This window comes from Pleurodeles waltl, chromosome 2_1, assembly GCF_031143425.1.
Source record: "Pleurodeles waltl isolate 20211129_DDA chromosome 2_1, aPleWal1.hap1.20221129, whole genome shotgun sequence".
In the NCBI taxonomy this organism is placed as follows: domain Eukaryota; kingdom Metazoa; phylum Chordata; class Amphibia; order Caudata; family Salamandridae; genus Pleurodeles; species Pleurodeles waltl.
Window position 1 is genome coordinate 632,058,622 of NC_090438.1, and position 24,913 is coordinate 632,083,534.

General features: G+C 43.4%; 1 protein-coding gene across 5 annotated transcripts in view; it reads right to left on the bottom strand.

Annotated features, from left to right (window-relative positions):
• GLI3 (GLI family zinc finger 3) overlaps positions 1-24,713 on the bottom strand; it is a 380,984-nt gene extending 356,271 nt beyond the window's left edge. For 2 of the 5 annotated variants that reach the window (XM_069215944.1, XM_069215967.1), the window contains exon 1: positions 24,279-24,713. The gene's annotated coding sequence lies outside the window, so the exon portion shown is untranslated. Of the gene's footprint in view, positions 1-17,392; positions 17,532-17,730; positions 17,753-23,821; positions 23,937-24,278 lie in introns of those variants that run through there. The other 3 variants (XM_069215953.1, XM_069215956.1, XM_069215949.1) reach the window with 3 other exon arrangements.
• Positions 24,714-24,913: the final 200 nt, after the last annotated feature.

The following is a 24,913-nucleotide window of genomic DNA, read 5'->3' on the forward strand; positions in this document are numbered from 1 at the left end:
GTAGTCGTTTATTGTACGTAAACAGTCTTTGCATTAACCTGAGGTGCCCCCTGAAAGACAAGCCCATGAACGAGTGAAAGTGATGGGCGTGAGGTGGGCGTGGTTAAAAAAAGCCCAGGTAGATAACAACACGTCAGAAAAGCAGCGCATGCGCGCTGCTATGCTCCGCCCAAAAATGGACAAATACACTCACGCACAGGTATCAAAAGTGAAATAAGGTACACGTTTGCCTCTAGGTTGGACAGTGTCTATTTCCTCAGGGAAATGTGTTCAGGAACAAAATTAAAGATGCACAAAAACAATGTTTTGTTCGAAAATAATTTGCAGATAAAAAAAAAAAGGGTTGTTAAAAAAAGTAGCAAGTGTCTTGGTAGTAATGTTTCTTTGCCCCGTATTCTTCAATCATTATTTAGTAACAGTGACCAACACAACTCCTTATACCAGGCAAGCAGTGTTGACATCGTGGTGAAGTTGCTACAAAATTGCATAAGCACTCACTCAAATCTCAATTGTTTGCAGAGTGAAGTCAATAAGCGTTTAATCATATTCCATCCAATCTGACATCTTGAGAGGAAAGGGAGGGTGCATTCTGTGAAACAGTTAATAAGAGCCCAGTTCAGAATGGATTTAGGTCATCATAAGGGACTGGTTCAATTACAGTTTTCATTGTGGATGATTTCTGAAGACAAATAGCAACTGTGGTGGGAACCTGAATTAATTCATGCTGTTGGTGGCATCTTGGGTTAAATTATCTGAGTGCCCTTTTACAACTATGACCAGGGTCACCGGAACCATGCGATTCTGCGGCTGCGGTGTTTTTCACATAATTATGGATTTGCTGCATTTGCCACATAATCCATTATCGGCCACATAATCAGCTGATTTCAACAAACAAAAACATTGTCTCTAGCTTAAACAGATCATAAGTTACTAAAAATGCAGCAACTTGTGTTCATGCTGAAAGACCCTTCTCAGAGGTTGACTGGTCAATTTTCAGTTGCTTATTTCTGTATTTAGGTACTAAATTGATACATCGGTTAAATCTTCTCCTAGACAGTGTTCCAAGGTGTGAAAATGGCAACCTAATGAGATAATACTAATACAAAATGTGCTGCATTAAGCTGCACTATTTGGCTTGTCTTGCCACATAACTTGGTCAACCCTGATGCATAACTTGTTTCTCGTCTGAAACATATTTCCATTGTTCCTGACTTCGACTTTTCCAACACTCACCCACACAGTTACAAGTGACATCTTCTATGTCTTAGCCCTCAGTACGGTTCTTCGTGGATTCCATGGTTCTTCTGGTAAAAGATTCCCATCAACTTCGAAAAGTATGCTGATGACTGCAGCTGGTATTCAAGTTCCAGTTCATGATAGTAGACACGTATGTCAACTGTGCCAACTATGTTTTATCTATTGGCCAGTTAATGTGCTGTAAACTGGATAGTTAAGGTGCTGTACGAGCCATAAGATAAATGCGACAAAAACAGAGATGATGGCAAGGGGAGCTAGTGTGACTCACAAAGGCCAGGGTTTCACCTCTGGGCAGCTATAATGAAAGGGAATAAGTTGGGCTCATACTGATCTCAGATGTTTAGTGTTAAAACAAATGTCTGCTATTTAAAAACATATTTTCCACCTTTGTTGAACCTTCCCTTTCCTTAGGTTCTTGCACAGATGTCCAGCCTTTAGCACAGGCAAGCTCCTAGGACCCAACAACATCAAATGTATAGAATTGTGTTTTTGTTTTTTGGCAAACAATGTAAAGCTACAGGCTGAGAATGAGTCTCTTGTTTCTCACCAAGATCCTAGAATGAGGAATGTGTCTTTCATTACATTAGCATCCGAGATAAAACACACACTTGCCTCACTCACACCATGGTTTGAGAAAGTGTTTCATATCCGTAGATGGAATCTAAGGAAGAGTCCCTGTCTCTAACCAGGATCTGAGAATACGTGTTTTGGCTAATCGTGATTGAAGGATTAGCACTGTGCTTTTTCCATGATGATCTGAGAAACGGACCCTTGTAGATTTTGCCATGATCTGAGACATATTCTCTGTCTTACTCACTGCAATCTCAGAATGGGTTTTTCCCTAGCTGTTAGCTATAACTCAGTTTGTTGTCTCTAGCCATGATCTAATAATAACTTTTTAATGTCCAAGTAATATTTAATAATGAGTCTGTATAAACAGTAGTCTCACGTTCCACAGCATAGCCCAAGAGTGGAAGACATCATTTTTGTCATCACACAATGAGAATTCTCTGGTAGTATGCTCATTATTTGGCAGCTCACCCAACAGTGCCAGACAGAGTCACAAGCACAAACATACCATTTGGGATTTTAGGATATTCCTGCAGGACTTGAAAAGTGACTTATTGAACAAGCATTGGAAAAGTCAATAGGTCCCAACTTCGTGACCTATTAGACGTTCCAGTTGTTAATACTGTATAGCATCCCAACGCCATGCAGCATGGCTAAAGGAAGTAAACATAAAAAAGTGCTGTGATGGGGCAGTCGTCATTTGATAGCCGCGCACAACACGTATTGGTGCCTCCAAAATGACGCGAACAATTTTTGGTTGTCTAAGTACCTCCAACTGTTTTACTTTCATTGCTTCAACAGAGTAGTTTTCAACCTCCCACATCATCATAAACGGCAGCTCTTAAAAGGAAATATTATTTGTACTTATTTAATGTTATGTAAACATTAACATTGTTTATGAGCACCGTATTCCTTGTCCCACGACCCTGCAGTAATTTAAACCCCATTAAGTGATGCCATGGCATGTGTTTTCTTTAGCTGGTGGACTATTTCCTACAATTTGAGTGTCTGTCAAGAACTTCAATTCACTACGCTACAACTGAAAGAAAATACAAACATATTTTCTTAAACTCTATCCCAGACATATGACTTGTAATAATATCACAAAACATTCACAAACTGCACACAGAAAGCCTGAAAAACTTTACATAAATGAGGGGATGAACATTCTTTGAAAAAAGCAAACAGTCGCGGCTTTCCCCCGGCTCTTCCCCACTCAAGTGTGCAGGAATCTTTTGTCGTTTCCCCTGCAAGCATCAACCCAGCGCATAATTAAATTCAGGCCCCAATTTAAACCCTTGCCTTCTCATACCAGCGATATTGCCTGCAGGTGTTTGCCTCTTTGTGGACTCCGATCTTGAATTGTTTGTGTCTGTCTTCGATTAAACTGAACAGATTACGAGAACAACTCGTGCCAGGCCCTTCTGCTCAACTAGCCTGCCATGGACAACAGGAGCTTCAGCAAAAACACATTTATTAATGAAGGAGAAAGGATGCTGGCAGCTGGCATTACTGTGAGGTGAATCTTACTGTTGTAAGTGAGTGACTGAGTGAGAGTTGGTGTATGAGGGGTCAACCAGTGAGTGTATGCCATGCTGTTATTCGCATCTGTACAGGGAGTGCAGAATTATTAGGCAAATGAGTATTTTGACCACATCATCCTCTTTATGCATGTTGTCTTACTCCAAACTGTATAGGCTCGAAAGCCTACTACCAATTAAGCATATTAGGTGATGTGCATCTCTGTAATGAGAAGGGGTGTGGTCTAATGACATCAACACCCTATATCAGGTGTGCATAATTATTAGGCAACTTCCTTTCCTTTGGCAAAATGGGTCAAAAGAAGGACTTGACAGGCTCAGAAAAGTCAAAAATAGTGAGATATCTTGCAGAGGGATGCAGCACTCTTAAAATTGCAAAGCTTCTGAAGCGTGATCATCGAACAAACAAGCGTTTCATTCAAAATAGTCAACAGGGTCGCAAGAAGCGTGTGGAAAAACCAAGGCGCAAAATAACTGCCCATGAACTGAGAAAAGTCAAGCGTGCAGCTGCCACGATGCCACTTGCCACCAGTTTGGCCATATTTCAGAGCTGCAACATCACTGGAGTGCCCAAAAGCACAAGGTGTGCAATACTCAGAGACATGGCCAAGGTAAGAAAGGCTGAAAGACGACCACCACTGAACAAGACACACAAGCTGAAACGTCAAGACTGGGCCAAGAAATATCTCAAGACTGATTTTTCTAAGGTTTTATGGACTGATGAAATGAGAGTGAGTCTTGATGGGCCAGATGGATGGGCCCGTGGCTGGATTGGTAAAGGGCAGAGAGCTCCAGTCCGACTCAGACGCCAGCAAGGTGGAGGTGGAGTACTGGTTTGGGCTGGTATCATCAAAGATGAGCTTGTGGGGCCTTTTCGGGTTGAGGATGGAGTCAAGCTCAACTCCCAGTCCTACTGCCAGTTCCTGGAAGACACCTTCTTCAAGCAGTGGTACAGGAAGAAGTCTGCATCCTTCAAGAAAAACATGATTTTTATGCAGGACAATGCTCCATCACACGCGTCCAAGTACTCCACAGCGTGGCTGGCAAGAAAGGGTATAAAAGAAGGAAATCTAATGACATGGCCTCCTTGTTCACCTGATCTGAACCCCATTGAGAACCTGTGGTCCATCATCAAATGTGAGATTTACAAGGAGGGAAAACAGTACACCTCTCTGAACAGTGTCTGGGAGGCTGTGGTTGCTGCTGCACGCAATGTTGATGGTGAACGGATCAAAACACTGACAGAATCCATGGATGGCAGGCTTTTGAGTGTCCTTGCAAAGAAAGGTGGCTATATTGGTCACTGATTTGTTTTTGTTTTGTTTTTGAATGTCAGAAATGTATATTTGTGAATGTTGAGATGTTATATTGGTTTCACTGGTAATAATAAATAATTGAAATGGGTATATATTTTTTTTGTTAAGTTGCCTAATAATTATGCACAGTAATAGTCACCTGCACACACAGATATCCCCCTAACATAGCTAAAACTAAAAACAAACTAAAAACTACTTCCAAAAATATTCAGCTTTGATATTAATGAGTTTTTTGGGTTCATTGAGAACATGGTTGTTGTTCAATAATAAAATTAATCCTCAAAAATACAACTTGCCTAATAATTCTGCACTCCCTGTATAGTGCCAACCACCACCACACTGTTATACAGTGAGTGTGTGTGTGTGTGAGAGTGTGAATAATTCAATAGGTGAGGGTATATAGGAGAACCTTTCAGTGAGGGGGTGAGAATTAGTGAGTATGTGTGTGATTGTTCAATTGTGTTTGCATGTGTAAGTGAGGGAATCATCCACGGATAACATGCTATTGAGCATTTCAGCTTATAAATCAGGGATTGAAGGTACATGGGTGTGTATGTGAGTGAGCGGGGTGAGAGTGAACAGGGAGTGAGCATGCAAGTGATGATGTGTGAATGAAACAGTACATTTATGTTATTTTAAATGTGTACAGCTACAACAATTATTGTTATGAGACTGTATGTGTGTCAAGAGTAAAGGTATATGAGTGAATATATGAGTGGGTGGGTTAGTGAGTGGGTTAATGTACAAGTGATTTTGTAAGTGTTTCATGTGCGTGAATCTTTAACTATGAAGAATTATTATTTCGCGTCAGCCCCAGCTACCACTATTACACTAGTATGCTTGTGTGTGTATTTAATTAAGTGTGTGCATAAGTCAGTGAGTGGAGGTATATGGTTGAGCATGTTGGTAAACTGGGTGTGACTGAGCGGGAGAGTAAAAGTGAGTGAGTCTGCAATGCAGGGAGACAGCAGACCATATTTTCTCTTACTACTGTGGGGTGGCTTTTTGAGCAGCACAGCTGCCTGGAAACTAAAAACTATGTATTAAGTAAGGAAATAGTCATCTGCCTCATTGTTGAATTGTGACACATTACAGACCTGCACAAATGCATCTGCCATCCTCTGCTGAAGTTGCAAGCGAAGGTACCCTCGCAAGTCTCTGTTTGTCTTATGTGGTGCTTCGGTTTGTGGTCATAGTCTTTCTTTTGCTTCTGTGTGTGCGTGTGTTGTGGGTTTATCTGCTGCTCCTACCGGGCCTCGCTGTACCCAGGCTGCCGTGCGATTGCCTTCATTTCATTAACACGTTCTTTGCATCCACTGGGAAGAGCTGTCTGGAGCAGCAGTGTCACTGCATTCATCATCATTACATCAGCAATGGGGAAGTTCACACTGATTGCTATCAGCATTCAAAGTGGCCCAATCACTGGGCCAGCAAACACTGCATGCTTCGTTTTCAGGGGGTGGGGGGCGTGGGCATGTTGGGCGGGTGTTCATCTGCGCCACTTTGATCCACGCGACAGGAAGCAGTCTTGGGGGAGCCAGTAATCCTCAAGCAGGGAAGCTGTGCGAAAGTGGAAAACACAAGGGGGAGGCCCGAAGAACAAACAGGAAATTACCATCCCTCTCTCGGCCATAAAGAACCCTTTATCAATTTTATCAGAACTTGTTAGCAAAGTCTGGAGGGAAACCACAGATATGTAAGAAATCAAAAGAGCCTGTTCTATCCCAGGCACACTTAGGGCGACATTTGCATAGGATAATTTCACGCCAACACAGAGGAGGTGTTTTATGCCAATATTATGCTTGGCTATCTGGATTAAACTGCCATGTGTACAACTGCCAGTCATTTACATCTGAACGACACCGTTATTCAATAATGTTTATCAATCTTTGTTAGTGTAAGCTCAGGCTTCCTTGGGACGCCTGTGAACATATGACTGTAAAGTAAGACCTACAATGTCAAAAAAATGACAGTCCAACATCCAGTTGTACCAACTTTCGGATGGACCAACCATAGCTAACAACACGTTTTACAACACGAAACAGGCCATCCCTACCCCCACCATGTGACCAATCTTACCTATGAAGAAGTTTTCCGATATCAAATAGGCAATCCCAAACTCACCGTACGTGACAGCTTTGGGATGTGAACAACCCTCGCTAGAAACAAGTTTTAGGATGTCAAGCCAATCCCCAGTTCCTGACAGCGTCCAAGTTTGACGAACTTTAGCCACAAACGAGTTTTTTATGATATCCGACAGCCCACCTCAACCCTCAGTTTGATCCAGCTCCCCGATGTGGCTAACCTTAGCTACAAACACACTTTACAATGCCAAACAGGCCAACACAACTCACAGTTTGTGCCATCTTTTGTTTGTGACCAACCTTAGCTATGAACGAGGTCAACATTGTCAAAGTGGCTAACCCAATATCCACGTCGTGCCAGCATCAGTCTGAGTGAAGTTAGCTATGAGCAATGGAGACAGCTTTTCTCAGCTCAAAAAGAAAGCTTTGCCTGCCTTCAAAGTGCACCCAATCCCAAACTCAATTATTGACCAACTGTCTGCAGATGGATGCTAAAGAAACAACGAAAATTATAACATATGTGAAACAATCCACTTATTCTTTCGACTCTTCTGTTTTAATTTGCATGCTTGCTGAAAAACCTGCCTTTGAAGTGGCCACGCACTTCAGGGATCTGCACTGAATCATGCACATTCTTACAGACACTGGGACCACGTGGGAGACTTTTGTCTCCTAAAATTAAAACATGCCGTTGTGGTGCTGTGATGTTAAGAGTACGGAGGAAACCTCCCCAATCATCATTATGCACAATTCTCGCCTGCCACTCTCCGCTTCTCCGGTCTACGTGTTTTCCATTACTACCTTCCCCTCCCCTTCAGTGGAAACTGAATATTTAATAATATGGCTACGGACTGCCCAAAGCCAGACTAATGTTGATCAGCTTCATTCCTGATTGGTTAAATCGCTTCTGGCCACATTTGTGAAAAATAACAAACTCCGTGGTAATCAGCTTGGGAAAGCCGCACTAATGCTTAAACCATTAAAAGCCTAAGTGAGAAATTATTCTATGAGCCGGCTGAACTATTGATCAAGTGCAAGCCAGGTCTTTCACCAAGGGAATCAGCCTGGTTTACACTCTTGTTAGCACACAAACGACCACACTACAAGTCATTGCCAACCCCATAACCCTACAAAGTGCACGACTACATCAGTCACTTACCTTCCACCAAGGTTGTCGTCTGTTTGTGCACATGTGAGTCTGTGCATGCATTTCCGTCTATGCATTCTTACGTGTGCATGTCTCTGTGTATATTTCTGTCTGTGTGGCTGCCCAGGTGATTTTCTGTGTATGAGTCTCTGTCAATTCAAGTTAGTATGTGTCTAAATGCGTGTGTGTGTGTTCCTGGAGCCAGGCTTTGAAGCACGAGGCTACGGTGGGTGCTCACTTGGCAGCAGTTTAAGGAAGATTGCATGTAAAGTGCAAAATAAATGCGAACAAGAGAACAGCAGTGCTTCAAGCAGTGTGTCAACATAAAACAACCTCCCTACTGCACATGATCAAGGTGAACATCCCGGAATGAGGCTCAATCTATGATCCATTGGTTAAGCGGCTGACAGTATCTGCTGCATGTCACTTGCTTCCACAACCGACCTGCACGTTTTAAACCCGAGTGAGGAAAATGAAAGGATGGAGCTTTTAGCAAAAACAAAAAAACGTCAACGCAGAGAAAATCATAAAATGTCTGAATCCCACTCTTCCTCTTTATCTCACTCTGTCATCACTATGCAAACATAGAGGAAAGACTGATGGAGCCTCTTGAAGTCTCTGGATTACAGAATAGTCACTCTGGTTCACCAGGGGCTGTTATGAACCACCCATCTGATTTGTAACCATTTTGACTAGGGATCTGGAACAAGTAAAAAGGTTTATGTAAAAGCCTCTGGCACTGTTACACATGAAGGACCCATACGAATGAATGACTGGGTGTGCGCCTTAGTGATGAAGAGCTGAGCACCGGAGACACGGAGTGAAGTCTAACGAAGTTCACTCTGGGACGTTTCGGATGGCTAGTAGATTGCCACACTTAGTTGCAGTGGCCAATCTTCTCAAAGTTCTCTACTGGTAGCAAGGCAGCAGGATGGCAAGTAACTAAACGTATAATACCAAATGTGAGATGAATCTAAGGCATGTCGTTACTGGATTGTTTAATTTGTCCATGACAGTAGTTTTTTTTCAGGTTTCTTACCTGAATGTTGAGTTCTTGCTTTTGGTTTTCTTGTGATTCCTAACACTTAATTGGGTAAAGTTAGAATAGGGTCAGTTTAAAAAATTGGTGATAAAGGGATCAATGACTGACTGAACACTGCAAATTTTTTTGGTGCTGTGTTGGATGAGGTCATATTTAGGTCTGGCCTGAGACAGCGCATGTTTGGTCACTTGCAAGGCATTCTGTTATCTTACAGGGGAGTTAGAGCCCGTTCATTTCCTACCATTGGTTGGATCATGATCACTCTTATTTCCTTGCTTCTCATTGGTAAGCATTTGCTGGCTTCTCTTCCTCCTTGTGTGTTTGTCCCTCCTTTGGAGGACGGTCCAAGTACTGTTTCCTTTCATCTCCCAGTCTGCTTCCACTGCTCGCTTTCCGAGCAGTGGATGGACACTCGTTGTTGCACTCCATGTAAGTGCCTGTGCTTGCAGTATATTTCTTCCCACCTCAGTGCTGTTATTGACAGGTTGTTGTTGCCCCAGCGTTGCTGGCCCCACTGTTTTTGGTTACTCTGATGTTGATGGCCTGTGGTACTTGCCCAGTTTTTGTGTTGCCCTGTCATTGCTGTTACCCCATTATTTGCTTGGTCTAGCCAGTAGGTCTGGCCTATGCAAGACTTATTGGCTTTAGCAATGTTTCAGCCATGCTGTACAGCAACATGGCTGCTGTGAAGCCTGGCTAAAAGTTGAAAAAGAAAATCTGCTATAATGTGGTCAATGCAGGTTGCAACATAACACTTTTTGTGTGCTGCTGAACAACATGGCAAGGAACACTGACAAAGCAAAACAGTAGAGCTATTTTGCTTTGTCAATGCTTTTTTTCTTTTGCCTTATTGTACAGCAGAGCAGCTGCTGGGCAGCATAGTTAAAAGTTAAAAAGAAGTGATTGGACATGGCTAGCATTTCCTGTTTTTTTACTTTTAGTGTTGCTGTAGAGCAAGGCTAAAAAAACACTGACAAAGCCAATAGATCTCTCATAGACGAGGCTGATAAGCTTTTTTAAACATTGTTTTGTTGTTTACATTGCTGAGAGCTTGCCAGCTCTACAAACAATAACATCTTAAAAACCAGTGACAAAACAAAACTAGAGTCAACAAAGGCCAAAGGCTGAAGGCTAACGCCAAAAAAAACTGGCTTTGCCAATGCTTGTTTATGTTGTGTTGTAAGATAGATTCTTTTAAAATAGCTTCCGCTTGCTTGGATTGACACTTATTTTTAGTGACCTCAATATGGTGGTTGTGCATGTCGGCATTTCTTTATAATGAGACTATGTATGTTCATCCAAATAAAAGTATATCTTACAATAAGAACATGATTCAAATGTTATAGTAAAAAGTACTAATTTACTAGAGAAAAAAACACTTGCCATTTAAATTTTTAACATGTTTATTTAATTGATTATTAAAGGAGAACATTAAACATTTTGAACCTAGAAAATAAATAAAGTAACCAAGTAAATAATGCAAGGCCTACCGCATCTAGTTAGTGTTTAGCTACCTCTTGGTCATATAATAGCCTTTCACTCTATATACCTTGGCTCCACTCGCTGCATCAACACATTTTTTAGAAACCATGAAGTCATTAGATAAAATAATCACATGCCACCAAAAAGGATGGTGATGTAAAAATCGTAAAGTTTGGTGACACTGAATTTTTAAAATCTCTCAATCACAATTCTGTGAAAGTCATAAAATATTTTGTCTACTAGCCCTGGAGAGGAAAAATCTTGAGCAATCTAACTGAAAGTTCTAAATAGTGCACAACAATGAAATACTTGTTATACGTGCATAAAAAGCGGTGGTACCAAAGCCTGCTGCAGAATCATTAGGCTCATTGCTATACAAGGAAATTAGTCAAGCCAAGACTTGTACCTCAGTACGCGCAGAGATAACAAACAACAAAGCAAGGACAGGCGCTGATACTTTTAATGATACATGTAAGCAATACCCAGTCAGCCCTGTCTCAGATAAAAAGGAGTGCCTAGAAACCACAGAAATGTACAAAATCTGATCGAATTTGGAAGCATCAATGTAAACATATCTCTTTGGTGCTCCACCACAATACTACGCAGCAAAATGGGATACCCACACAGTCTGAAAGAAAAAAAATGAAAAATCCTCAACCTACTAAAGCCTTCTGTATGCTGGGCAGAGCCCCTAATTTACTTTGGCAATTTAAAAACCGATGTCCCTCTATCTCTCAAAACCACATTACAAAGAGAACTTCTCAAAGAGCCAAGTGAAATATCGGTTAAACCTGGGTCAAAACAGTTCACAGCAGACCGCTAGAATCTCAACTACTGCTTTTGGGTTGGGGTATCTTGAGCAATGTTTGAAGCTCTGGTAAAGCCATAGTTGTCTATGGGCATAATTTTTTAGGGTAATACCAAATTCAGCTTCGTGCTTGCCTTCAGCAATGGAAGCAGACACCTTACACGTTTGGAATATATCTGTTACAAGCAGGACAACAGTGTAGTCTATCTACTGATTCTACATGACATAGTCAATCATAGTACCCGCATTTGATACTAATGGTCAAACACTTAAAATGTTCTCTTTCTCTCACAATCAGGCAGAACTCATCAAAACTGAAATACCTAAATCCATCAAAGATTCTGTCTAGGGATCTCTACTGAGTGTTCTAAGACTGAAACCTCAGTTTCATAATTGTGCGCTCAGTCATGTGGGCTTAATAATCCACCAAATCACAGGGGACACTAAGCTTTTTTGAGTTTCACACCTGAGGTGGACTTTATCCACCTTTTCCTGCTCCCTGGAGACCAAAACACATTTGGTGTCACAATATAATGTACAAAAAACCCCAAAGGTAACCATACAGCACAAAAACTTTGGGTTTCTAACTTGACAATAAAGCAGTGTTTAAACATCATGTTCAAAGTGTTATGAGATGAGCTTAATAACAACTAAGCTTTTAAGAAACACAAAAGTGCACATCACAGAAAAAAATAATAAAAGCAGTGTGCGCACCTGTTCAACACATGGTACTTCTCCTTAATTCAGGTACCTGGCATTTTTGCCACCAACCCCACTCTTATATTCCCTAGAATATATCAAATCAGAAGCCTGGTGTATCCTCAAAATGGTGTGCCTGACATGCATTGCCATCCACAACAATTTCAGATTTTGACCCCGGGGAGGTGAGCATTAGGTACTGACTAGGAGTGTCGCTTTGAGGAAAGTGTGAATACAAGCACACACTCCTCCCGGAGGATCTATGATTCAAGAGTCAAAATACTATTGAGTATCAGTGACGGATATCATACATTAGTTAGGTGATTTGCACCATATCACATAGCATGTATTATTGATGTTTTCATTAGTGGTAGTCATACAAGGAGTGGCAGCAGGGAGTCAACCTTGGTTCTAAAGAAGACCTCTGGGATAAGGCTCTGAAACATGTAGACCAGGAAGTAAGGTACATGACATACCCCACTTCCGTAGCCCTTTTTAATCATACCGTCTCCAGGTGATCTATTAAACCATTGGAACCTCTAGGAGGCATATATTTTAACCTATCCAATGTCCCACCACTCCTATCCTTTATTTGATTCACATTGATGAGACTACATCAGTGCTCCCACGTATCCCGTCAGTCCCAGCATTCCCGCTCCACAGCAGAAAGGGAAGAAGCCCAATGATGAAGCATGCCACCAAGGGGTAACCCTTGTGGGTGAGGGTTTTTCTAAAAGGAAAATCCTTTTTCCTTGTCCTTCCTGTGGTAGTTCTTTTGGTTGGGCCTTTTTTGTAATGTTATATAGGCCAAAGGAAGCACAGACTTAGCCATACTACTTCCTTCTCCATCTTCTTTTTCGTACATCCACAACAGCTACCATTAATGAATGAGACAAAGATTGCAGTCTCTAGAGTGACATCTACATTATGCGACAAAAGAGAACCTACGAGCAAGAAAAAAACAATCATTAACCACTCTTTCTCAGAATGTACTAGTGATTTCATTGACACTTGACCATCTCTCCTTCTGTTCCAGAAAGACCAATCGCTCCTGAATGAGAAGTGTGTCATTTGTAAAGTACGATCCAGCGAAAACATCATACAAGACTTGAACTCGAGAGGTCTCATGCTTCTCAGCAGTCTCAGCCAACTGGACTATGAGAACGCACAAGTCATGCACTGGGTGGGCTTTGCCCCCACATCAAATTGATAAAAGAGATAGCTTAAGGAATGCCTAACTTGAACATTGTTTCATCATTCTGTATTTGGTCTATAGATCTGAGATCACTAATACTACTTTCAGAACTTCTGAAGGACTAGTTCTCTAGGCCTAATTGCCCACATTTCTTTCAGAACGCTACAATTCACAGCCCTTCTCATTTCCATTACACTTCTTCCCAGAACCCAAATACTCAGCTTTAATCTATATCATTAACAACATATATCAGGCTCTGCCAGGTAATGTTATGTTATGTTATATTAATGTTATGTTAATGTTATGTTATGTGATGGTATGTTAATGTTAGGTTAATATTATGTTATGTAATATTATGTATTGCTATGTAATGCTATGTCAAGGTATTTGTATTTGAAAAGCCTGCAAATCACCCCGGAGGGTATTCTGTGATGGTCGAGCCAGGTAGGGGCTACGGGAAGAGCCAGATTTTCAGTTTTTTGTGGAATTCAAGAACATAGGTGGCTGCTGTAATGTGCAGGGGAGGTTCGTTTCAGGATTTAAATGTGGGGTAGGAGAAGGCATGACCGAATCTGGTTCTGCGTATGGTGGGGGTGGAGGTAGTGGAGGTAGTGGAGGTTGAAGTCCGGCTGAGGGGAGGTGTCTGGTAGGTTTGTGGAAGTTTATATGGGTGTTGAGGTATGTGGGGGCCAATTCTGAGTAAGGCTTTGCTTGTGTAAGTGAGGAGTTTGAAGACTGCTCATTTGTGGATTGGGACCCAGGGGAGCTCTTTGACGTATGGAGTGATATGAGTGCAGGGTGGGAGGTTGGGGTGAGACTAGCCGTATACTTTCGTATGGCCTGGAGTCTTATGGTCAGTTGAGCATTGATTCCAGCCTAGGGGGACAGAATATAAACTGTATGTACATACAAGTGTTATTTGAAACAGTGCATTCGCAGGACCTCAGCTCTTCTATTCCAGAGGAAATAATAAGTTCCCGTCACACAGAGAAATAAACACACACTATGAACAACATCTTCAGAGGGGGCTATCATGTACTTTGAGTACTACATGTAGCGTGATACAGTGAAAGGTGATTTGACAAACTGTCATGCGCATTTCAGCTCCACAGTGAAATCCACCTGTTTTATTATTCATTTAAAATAATTTATTCGCAAGCTATGTTTGTTGCTCATGTAACAGAAACCATTGAAGTATTATGATAGAATGTATATCTTTTCCTGCTACATACAAGCAGAGCTGTTAGCACAGCAAGTAATGCACTACTCGACATGCTTAGCTATTATTCTAGAATTAACACTTTGTCAAATGTTTGCACTCTTTCGTTTCATTGACATCGGTGGGTCTCTTCAAGTTTACTTTTTTATCTTCCCTTTCCACTCATGGAGATACCACACCGCGGCCAAAGCTGGTTAATGGATTTTTTCCATCTGAAGAAATGCAACTTGGGAACAGTGATAGCAGGTTTACTCTCTAACGCAGGGCACGGTGTATAACAACGTCACTTTCAAGTGACTTCACAGCTTTCACTACAGTGTAGCTTAGAATAAAAGTAAACACAACGGAAATGCTCGTTTGAGCACAAATCACACTCAATGGGTATAACCACACATAACAAGTAGTATCTATGAGTAAAGCACATATAATCATCAGATTTTGCAACTGTTGTGATTGTGCTTGATTGTGGTTTGTCACATATTCCACTATCTACTGCACAATCTACAGATTTCAACAACAAAAAATGTGGTTCTTGTTCAAACTACTCAATACTTAATACCAATGATGCATATGGAATGCAATACACCTCTCGACAATATGCACAAAATAGTAGGCCATCTTTCAGCTTCTGATTCCTGGTTAAAGGCCTTTAAGTGTGTAGGAATTCACCCAAATGGGGTTAACATCCCTAATGGAGGTTGAACAAAACTCTACATATTTAAAACATTTGAAAGAAGGTGGAATGAACAGCTGCTTATCAAGAGAATATTATGGTTAAATGTTTATGCCAATTCATCTGTACTTTGTGATGTGGTTATAGCAAGAGTGCCCCAAGGATTTACTTTAGAAGAGTGCTAAGCATGTCTTATCTCTGTTTGAGGTCGGATGCTTACAGGCTATAGGCTCTCACAAAACAAATATACAGGTCTTTGTAATTGAAAGGGATTACTTTCAGAAGGCCCATGATGTGAACACAAAATAAATTGAGCACTGATTGCCAGGAGAAAGGATTTAAAACTTAGCTAGAATATTCAGAATAAAATAGGCACACCTGTACTAGAAGAGTGTTCAGTCAGGTTTGTGTTCTAGTGAATGCAACATTGTGTATGTTATACAAATAATTTTACACTACAAAGCAGAGAAGGGATGCCTATACATGGATGTTTTTAGGCTTCCAGAGGGGCAAAATGAATATTGTGAGTGAAAAACATTTGAATGAGATCCACTGGAAGTGTACATTTAGTTTAATATATTTCTGAAAGCTCCACTGTGTATCAATACATAAATGTGCTAAAATGGCCTAACATCTAGCTCAATGATACCACAAAATATGACACACGATGTCTGTAACTGTCCAATGTACTGCTAATTTTGCCCTTTTCCTGCCAACTAATTAATTCAAGCTTGCATTACCAAATATTTCTACATGTGTGGCTTACAAAAAATAAACACACTGATCTTGCAACAAACATCACAGACATAGAAAGGTATAAGTCATTTTAAGTGCAAGTAATTCTCGTCAAAAGGGTTAGAGTTAAGAGTTTGAGAACCTTCTACAGTTTTAGGGTGTAATAATAACAGTTTCTTTGAGTAATGGCTTGCCTTGATAAAGTGTCAGAATTGTACTTCATGATAGAAGAAGTTGTTTCAGTTGTGAGTCAGTGGTCAAGAGATCTTGCTATAAATTCTACTGTATCAAATCTTCTGAGTTCACATTCACTCTCTAGACGGAAATCTACGATTGTCCAGCGCATTTATGTTCTTCAGGACCCCATATGGCCACACCACGACCTATGATATATGCGTTTCATCCTGGAATTTCCATTTCATCTACACATTCCAGAGCTGACGAAATTAGACGGGGTCCATTGCCAAAATAGTATGCCTGAGAATGTAAACACAAAACTTGAAACTAAGCAGAGTTTCAGTTTCTAAGAAAGGTCACGATGGAGCTTCAGACAATGCTGTTATTTTTTATCGAAGAAGAAACATGTTACCTTAAACCAAATTATATGTATATTCTACTTTTATATGTATGTGTGTGTATATATAGCTAGGTGACATTTTACTTGACATATAATGGGGGGATATATACGTGTGTGTGTGTGTGTGTGTGTGTAATATCATCTCTACTTGAATTTCCGTATTACAGTCCAGTTGTGATGCTACAAGTCACCTGTACTAAGAAAATGACATAGCTGCTCAACTGCAATAATTTATTACAGTTGAGTTGGAATGTCATAGTGCTCATTGCCACAGCCAGTATCGAAGGTGACAGACAGTTCACGGAATGTCAGCATAGCTGCAGTTCTAAAATGAAAAGAGACTAGCACAAATGAAGATTTGTAGCAACATGTGTGTTTTGTTACATGCTAATGCTCTTTAGAAGTAAGTACTTCTGCATCTTACCATTGGAGATTTTAATCTGATTTTCATTAAACTGAGTCTATTAATGTTTTTGCAACAAATTACTGATTTTGGTGTGTTTAGTTTTGCACTACAGATTCCACCTTTATTCTTCATGTCTACAACCATATTATTTCTTTCAAATGAAGGAGCAACACACAAAGGTTTTAACCGGTTTATGGGGCAAGTGAATATGTCACCATGTATTATAAGGAATAAAGCACCCCCAATGTACATTCAAAGGATTTTGGAAGTCATCTGTGTTCCATGCCCTTATTAATGACCGGGTCTCCTTGCCGCATTCTTGTATATTGTCACGGAACTTCTCCATTTGCTTTCAATGTCCTCATCACATACAGCAGGAAGGACTTTTGCCCATATATAATGAATATCGATGTACTATTTTGCATGCTTACATATGTGTACGCATATACAGACAAGCAAAGAAGTGCAGAGAGATAAACCTATATAACTTCGTTATTAATGCAAAAGTACAATTAGAGCACAAACACAAACTGTTCTAACCAAACTTTCAAAATAATAATATTTCCTCTATGTTCATGGTACTTAAGAGAACCAACGCCCTTTCTACCGATCTCTAGGATATGCGTTTTTCCAATACTCACTTCCACTTAATAACACGATTTCCGCCAAATCCTCACAAAATCGAAACAGAAGAGTCGCTTTACTCGACACTAGGCCGCGCCGCAGACATCTGTCACCCATACAAACATACGCACGCACCCGTGTTCCCCTCCTCAGGTATCCTCGCTGTCAGGGCGAGTACAGACTGCTGGTGAGCGTGTGTGCAAAGGCCAGAGGGATAGTCCAGCCCCTTACCCAACTCCCCCGTCCCCCGTCCCCACCCCCAACTCTTACTGACTCAGTCAGACATCAATGCTTTGTTCATACAAGTTACCGCCACTTTACGGACCACGGCGGAGATGAGAGGAGACGACCCTACCTGAGACAGGCCCAGCAGACGGACGAGACTTAGTCTTAGACTGCAGGACGGCCTCTGGTGCTCGGTAGAGCGCAGCCTGGAGACAGACACACCGGCACACCGCGGAAAAACACAGAATGGAACCGGGGGAGGGAAACTAACAAACATCAGCTCGACCACAACATAAATTCTAACCGTACCAACTCACCGCACCCGCCTGAGTACAAGAGGCGGGAGGTTCACTGCTCGACGCATCAGGCCTGACAATCACACGAGTTTTTCTGATTGAGATTGTTGCATCAGAAAGAGGCCAGGGAAGTCTTTGCATATCAGTCACAAAAAGTTGCTCGCAAAAAGGCAAGGCAGTTTGCAAATTCAGTATTGAGAAGAGCCCGTGAGGACTCCGTGGCAAAATCGGGGTACGTACTCGGTTCTGCACGGGCACTGATTGTTTCTACCGAAAATTAACACGCGCATAAGGGAAATATTGCACAAAAAAATCTATCGTGACCGGGTGAGATGCAAATATTGTATATAATCTCTAAGGGGCGCGTGGGCACCTAAATCCGTTATACAAAGAAATTAGTGCACATGCAAAAAAAAAAAAGTCACATGCTCAAGACCACGCCGTTAAATGAAGTTGAGAAGCCGTGACCAGAAACCAATACATCTGCTTGCTTCACCGCAGTGTAACCACTGGCTCAAATCTCCTGCCATACGCTGTAGCCTCGGCCCAGTTTTACTAGAAAGTGTCGGCCCATTGAGAAAAATACTCTATTTGTACACAAAACTGACAATCCCCGAGTGCCGCTGACTCCAGGCAACATTCTCCTCAGCGGCCCCCGCTCTTCAGAGGGGAATCTTAGCCCAGGAAGCTCAGCGGGCTCATAAAAGTGCTGTTGGGGCCGGAGGAACACATAGCATATTTAATCTGCAAACTGTGCGCGCCTTGAGTGATTTCAGCGAGATCTGAGGCATGCCCGCAAGCTTAGCCGGGGTCTGGGATTAGGAGGTCGAGGGGGGCTGACGTGGAATCTCGGCGGCCCACGGACATGTGTTTCTTCTGCACTTAAACGCAAATGCACAGAGACGTTTGACTGCTGCTCGGAGTTACTGCTTCGACTATATGAAAGCTCGGCAGCCCCTTTTGCTGTCAAAATATCAAAGTTTCAAAAGGAATCTTCAAAGTGCGGAGTCGCATTGAAAGTATTTGCTTGTAATGGCTCTCTTTGACAGATCAGGCACCTGTAAGATAAAAACTGAAAATGTGAATGTGGTGGAATGTTCGTGGGGCTGTCCCGCCCACACATTACAACTGGTGTTGACATTACCCAGATGACCAGTTACAAATGGTTCAACTGGACAAGGTTACTCTGTGTGTTTTTGAGACCTACTGAACTGCAGAACAGTACATTTAGATGATTCCCGTGGCAAGTCTGAACTGGGCTCTCTCGGTTTCGTCTTTGTTTCAGTTTAGTCATCAGAATAACTGCATATTTCCCACGGACGTGTTCAGTCCATGAAAAGTACCACAAGGAACCCGGCAAAAAACATGTGGAAGTGTTCAACTGGAATGCCCACTCTCAAACAGCCGACGCAAACTTTCCTTTTCGTCGTGCACTTCGACTCGGAAAAGTCCTTCCAACTTTCTATGTGAACGCCTCACCAGAAAACAAAAATCGCCCTGTTCCGCTGCTGTCGCTATAGCCGCCTCGTCTAATTCAAATTGTTATGAAACGCGCAGGACCATTTCAAAACAAACTGACCAAGACTGTCGGCAAAGCCAATCCTCCTTCAAAGTGTGCAGGGGCCAGGGGAGTGGCGGGAAGCCGAGAAATCCGCTGCCGTCCACGGACAAACATTCCAGGGACGTCCCAAGGCTGGGGGACCTATGCCCCTGGGGTACCCCGCAGAGAGCGCGCTTCACCGATTCTTGCACGAACAACAAGTGCGTAGTGCTGCCCACCTCAACCAAGGGCTCATCCACTAAGCAAACTTCATTGCAAATATTTCTGCAGTGACAACAGTGGTTTGCGTTGTTATAAGGCGAACATCCACGAAACTTAAGAAACGTTGCTAAAATCGAACGATAAAAGAACAAATACTAAGGTGTAACAAGCAGTATTAACATATTGTTCGAGGTGACATGTCAGAGGTATTATGTCATAGTTACCTGAATTAAATCGACAGACATCTAGAATTCAGAGACAATATGTAACCGTCTGGAAATAATTTTATTTTGAAAAGAAGCACTTTCCGGCCCACAACTAAATCTGGAAAAAACATAATACTTCCAGAGCAGCGCTTTCTCCACTTCCATTTCACTTGAACTTTCCAGTGTGTGAATTACTGGATAGACACTGAGATTCGAAGTTGTCAACACGTCCCTGTTATCAAAAGGCGCATGGCGTGCATGTGAAGATGGGCAGAGAGCTGTGGGAGGGGGGTTACAGAGTCCCCGCATGCTTCCCAGCGGGTTGATCCCTGCCCGCTCTGGATGTACGCAGGAGACGGGAGGTTAAAGGGATCTCGCATTGTCACAGCTTGTGACCCCCCCATACGCCAGTACGCCAGTTCTACTAAGGAAATGTGCCTTTTGGTACCAGATGAGTGTGTGTGTGTGTGGGGGGGGGGGGGGGGGGGGGGGTGGAGCTTTACACCTCCAAACTTTGCCTTCTGCTTTTTCCTCTCACCACCCATACTGTCCTGTTCCTCGCATGATCACTCATTCGTGCCCGCTAACCTTCTGTGCCTGCTAGCTTTCGTAGCAGTACAAAGCGGCCCCTGGGCGCTATAGATAACATCAGAAATAAATTCGTGTGCGAGAGTCCCTCTAACGACACCTTTATAAAACACTCCCTGCTGATTTCGGCTTTTTTAGAGCTCTCACCTAGGGGTGTATAGACTCCGGATTCTGTCCCACCCGGTCCCTTGAGAAATGTCAGTTTTTAAACCTCAAAACAAATGAAACAATGTTGAAGACCCAACCTCGAGACATTGTAAGACATTTTATCATAAATAACAGACCCTCAAAATTAAATCTGCAAGAAGGACCCCTAATAATCGATCACTCTTTAAAATAATCAGTACACGATAAGCACTAAACCGTATGGTATTAATTGCGTTTTGCTGCTTCATCCTGCTATATACTTTACCTTCTGTCCCCTATCATCATGGACAAGTTGATCTAGCTTAAGTTGTCAGCAGTACAGAACTCAATATGAGAAGTGTGATTGCTACACAATACACAGAATCAGTATATTCGATGAAGCAGCACATGCTTTTATGTAGTGCTCCCTAGACGTGTTAGGGTCATGGCGTTATGCGAACCCTCTCGCTGGTCATCGTTTCCTCAATCTGGAAGGATGAGAGGCTGACTTCACCAGCCAGGTTTGCAACATGTGACACACAGTTGCAGACCAGAAGCAGCAGTAAATTCACCCACTGGGCTGTTGTGTATCCTTGTTTTGGTGAATGTTTTAAGATTTTGTGTGCGAGCAATAAAAATGAGTCGTTCTGTTGTGAAAAGTTCACTTTACGTTAGATCAAGAGCAGGTGGAACATACCTATGTTAGTAAATTTATAATCCGCATCTTTTCCTGCAGAGGCACGGCTGGGTAGTTTAGAAACTGTGCACTTCCAACCCACCTCACAATGACAGTAAGTAACATTAAAAATGGAGCAATCCCTATATTTACATTTCACATTTTCTGGTTTTCTACCCTCTGTTCACTCCTCTCCAATTAATCTATGGACTTGAAATATACAAGTGTACTCATTTCCAAGATATATCTTGATCACAAATGTACTGAAAACACATTTAGCCAGAAGGCTTTTCGTGCAGGGACATACATTTACTAATTTAACTATACTTACTAGAAGTTTGTTGTGATGCATTGTGGGTGCACCCTGGACACTCATTAGTTAGGCATTCTCGAGGTGTCTCCTATTTGTAGGAGAGCAGAGGGAAGGCCTGAACTTGAAACTAGCGGCAACTGGCAGCAGAAATCTAGTGCTACACACCCGCTCCACCCCACAGCAATGTGGCTCACATAAGATGTTTTATGGAAAAGGCACAAAAGTGGAATTTTCCATAAGCACCAATAATGCTAGTTGGCATAACAGTGTTTACTCTTGTAAATACCATAAAATGCTCATGGAAACCAAGACAAATGAACTAAATGTTCTCAATTCAAGATTTGTACGCCCGGTCCCTTCTATTATAATGTAATAGAAAACATGGACTATGTGAAAACAAATAGACCAGTGCAACTCAGTTGACTAGTAGTATAAACAAGGCACTAATTGGTTTTCTCCAGTCGGAATCCACTCTATACTACAAACACGAAGTTATATACCGCAAAACATACTTTAAACAAAATACCTTTAACCATAAAGGACAGGTTCTTCCATTTCATCACATAAGGTCAGCCTTATGAAAACCAATTTACTCTGGCTTCAAATAATGGAATCAGGGAGGCCGGCAGGCAGTTTATCTATATGCATTTGCACATTTGTGATGTAGAGTATACGCAAAAACTGCAATATATACATACAGGCATGTATATAAGTAAAAAGTGGTTTCAATGGAAAATGTGGCTGAACCATAACTACAGTGGTGGTGTATATTTGTGTGTGTGTGTGTGTGTGTGATATAGGCAGAAGTTAGGATGAGGTGCTCAGAAGCAGCTCTGGCCTTCCTGCATAGTTTGGCAGACCTGCGCACAGCTCCTCCGGAAAGTGGAAGCCATCCGTTTGCCTAAAACTCCCTTTTAGTCCCAGATCCGGACAGTCCATCATTCCCAAACCAAGCTGGCAGCTGTAAAAAAAATGAGCAACAGCTGGTAACGTTCTACTGGAAAACGTTTTACAGAAAACCTAGCCGCAGAAGAAGCTGGCACGGTGCCACTCCCCACACTCGCACCCGGAGGACTGGATTAAAAGCACACACATGAGCGGGCCGAGCAGAAACAACATCGCCCACTCCCGCGGCACCCTGCTCCTGCCACGAATTATACTGCTTCCAAAGTTGTTTTTAACAAGATGTCTGCATCTCAGTGCATCGGCATATGGGCATTTTATTGCCATTTGGGGAAAGTGCAGTACCTACAGGGACCAATTAAATCTCACATCCGAACTTTCCGAAGCCCCTCTGAAAATGTTGCTGGTCAAGTCTAGTATACGCTGGCAAAGTTTGAAGACTCGGTCTTCAGGACGAGTGTGTGACTAATGGACATGACCGCATGACTGGGCATGTTACCCCCCCCCCTCGCCCACCACACAGACACCCCTCCCTCTCCTTTGAGGTATAGCTGCCCCGGGGAGGCGTAGGGCCGCGTCTGGAATGAATCCATCACTCTGTGAAGGGGAAACGTCATGGACGCCGCATCTGCACCCCATAATAGAAGCCTGCACCGCGCTCCCTTGCCGATGACCCCTGCAACCGGTGAAAGTAATGCCCCAGGCGACAGTCGCCTCTCCCACCAACCAGGCTGCAGGTCCAGGTTTCTAAAATCAACGTCAAACCAGTGCACGCAATCTGTAATGTGCAAAAACCTTGTGCCTTTCTCCTGCTCTGAGGTTCACACCAACCGTGCCCCGCTCAAACTCAAAAGTTACTTTTTTAGAAGTGATAAAATCAGGGGAGAACAGAATGATGCAAAACACAGGTTATCATCGCTCCTCCACGGGGCTCCCCTCGCTGAGCATCACCCGAGTAGTTCTTCCTTCTCCAGATACCCAGCGTAACAAACTCTGTGCTACTAAAAGGAAACCCCGTCACAACACACACACGTTAAGCGTCAGATCACACTTTGAGAGCAGTGGTAGAAGTCGGCGACCCTGGAGTATTACAAAGTAATTTCTCCTGCTTCTCCAGATGTGTTTCGGGTAGGGTAGAAAGCGGCCAAGAGACATGCGTGGAAAAATATCTCCACGGGACGCAGCCCGGCCCTATCCCAACTGCGAACAACGAAAAACAAACACAGCGGCAACCGCGGCAGCGCCCCGGGGCCAACTAGACAGCTTAGGCCAGGCTACGGAACCAGGACGGTCGTCTCTCACACAAAGGAGAGCTCGGAGGTGCGTCCCGCAGCCCTGCACCGGACCTTACCTGCAACCCTCCCGGGCGCTCCAAGACCGGGCAGAGCGCGGTGCCCCCACCGCTCTGTTTGGGTTCTTCCCCTGCTCCGGGACGCGGCCCTCAGTGCACTTCCCCTCTGAGCCGGCCCGGCATCGGCTCCTTGTAACCCGACCCCCGCAGTCAAGCCTCTGACACCCCTCATGAGTAGAAGTATGTCACAGTTGTAGCGGCGGAGGATGGCCGACCACAACTTACACGTGGAATTTGAAACTAGTGAACATTTGCATTAGAAAGTGGGAAAAAATCTGTACAACGTCAACAGTTAACTTGGATGGAGTAAAAAACGGCAGAAAATGGCTACTGTTTAAACTTTGCGAGCGTCCCGCAAAGTTGCGAGCTGTTGAAAGCTGCCAGTAGCTATGTAAAAAGTTGCTCAGACAGGGTAGGGTGGCGCGTCCTCGGCGCAGAAGTTGAGGCTCGTACTCACGTGTTGCTGCAGAGCTGCTCCGGGCGGTCCTGGGCTCTCTCTTCTCTTCCCCTTCAGATCCCGGCCGTGCAGATGTGTCTGGCTGCCCTCCCCTTCCCGGGCTGAGGCGGGCAGGAGGGGCCGGGCGGCGGCGCTCACAGGGGGCTCAGCTGGCTGTGGGGAGTCCCGTGTCTCCCCGGCTCCCTCTTCTTCGCCCTGCAGTGCATACCCGCGTGCAGGGGGAGGGGAACACCGAACGGACTCTTTCCACTTCTCCTTCCCTTTTTTCCCACTCTTTCTTCGTGGAGCAAGTTTCTCTCCCAAAAAAGGAGGAGAGGAGGGTGTGCCAGAGGGCGGGAGGAGTGGCGTGTGTGTGCCTGGTGGCCGGCTCTCGTTAAGAGGTGCCGCGCGGCGGGCTGCAGAGGAGGAAGCCGGGAGGGGAGCAGGGCAGGCAGTGCTCAGGGTACAAACACTGCTTCTCCTCCTCCTCCCCGGGGCTATCCGAGCTCCTCAGGCCCGCCCCCTACTCAACCTTCCCCCCCACCCCCCCAAGGAAGGGTAGAAGAGGGGAGGGGGGAGCTCCACATCACAGAGGCTCCTCAGCCCAACTTACCCCTCACCTCTTGCACTCTGCTGCTTCCTCTATGTCAGCGCAT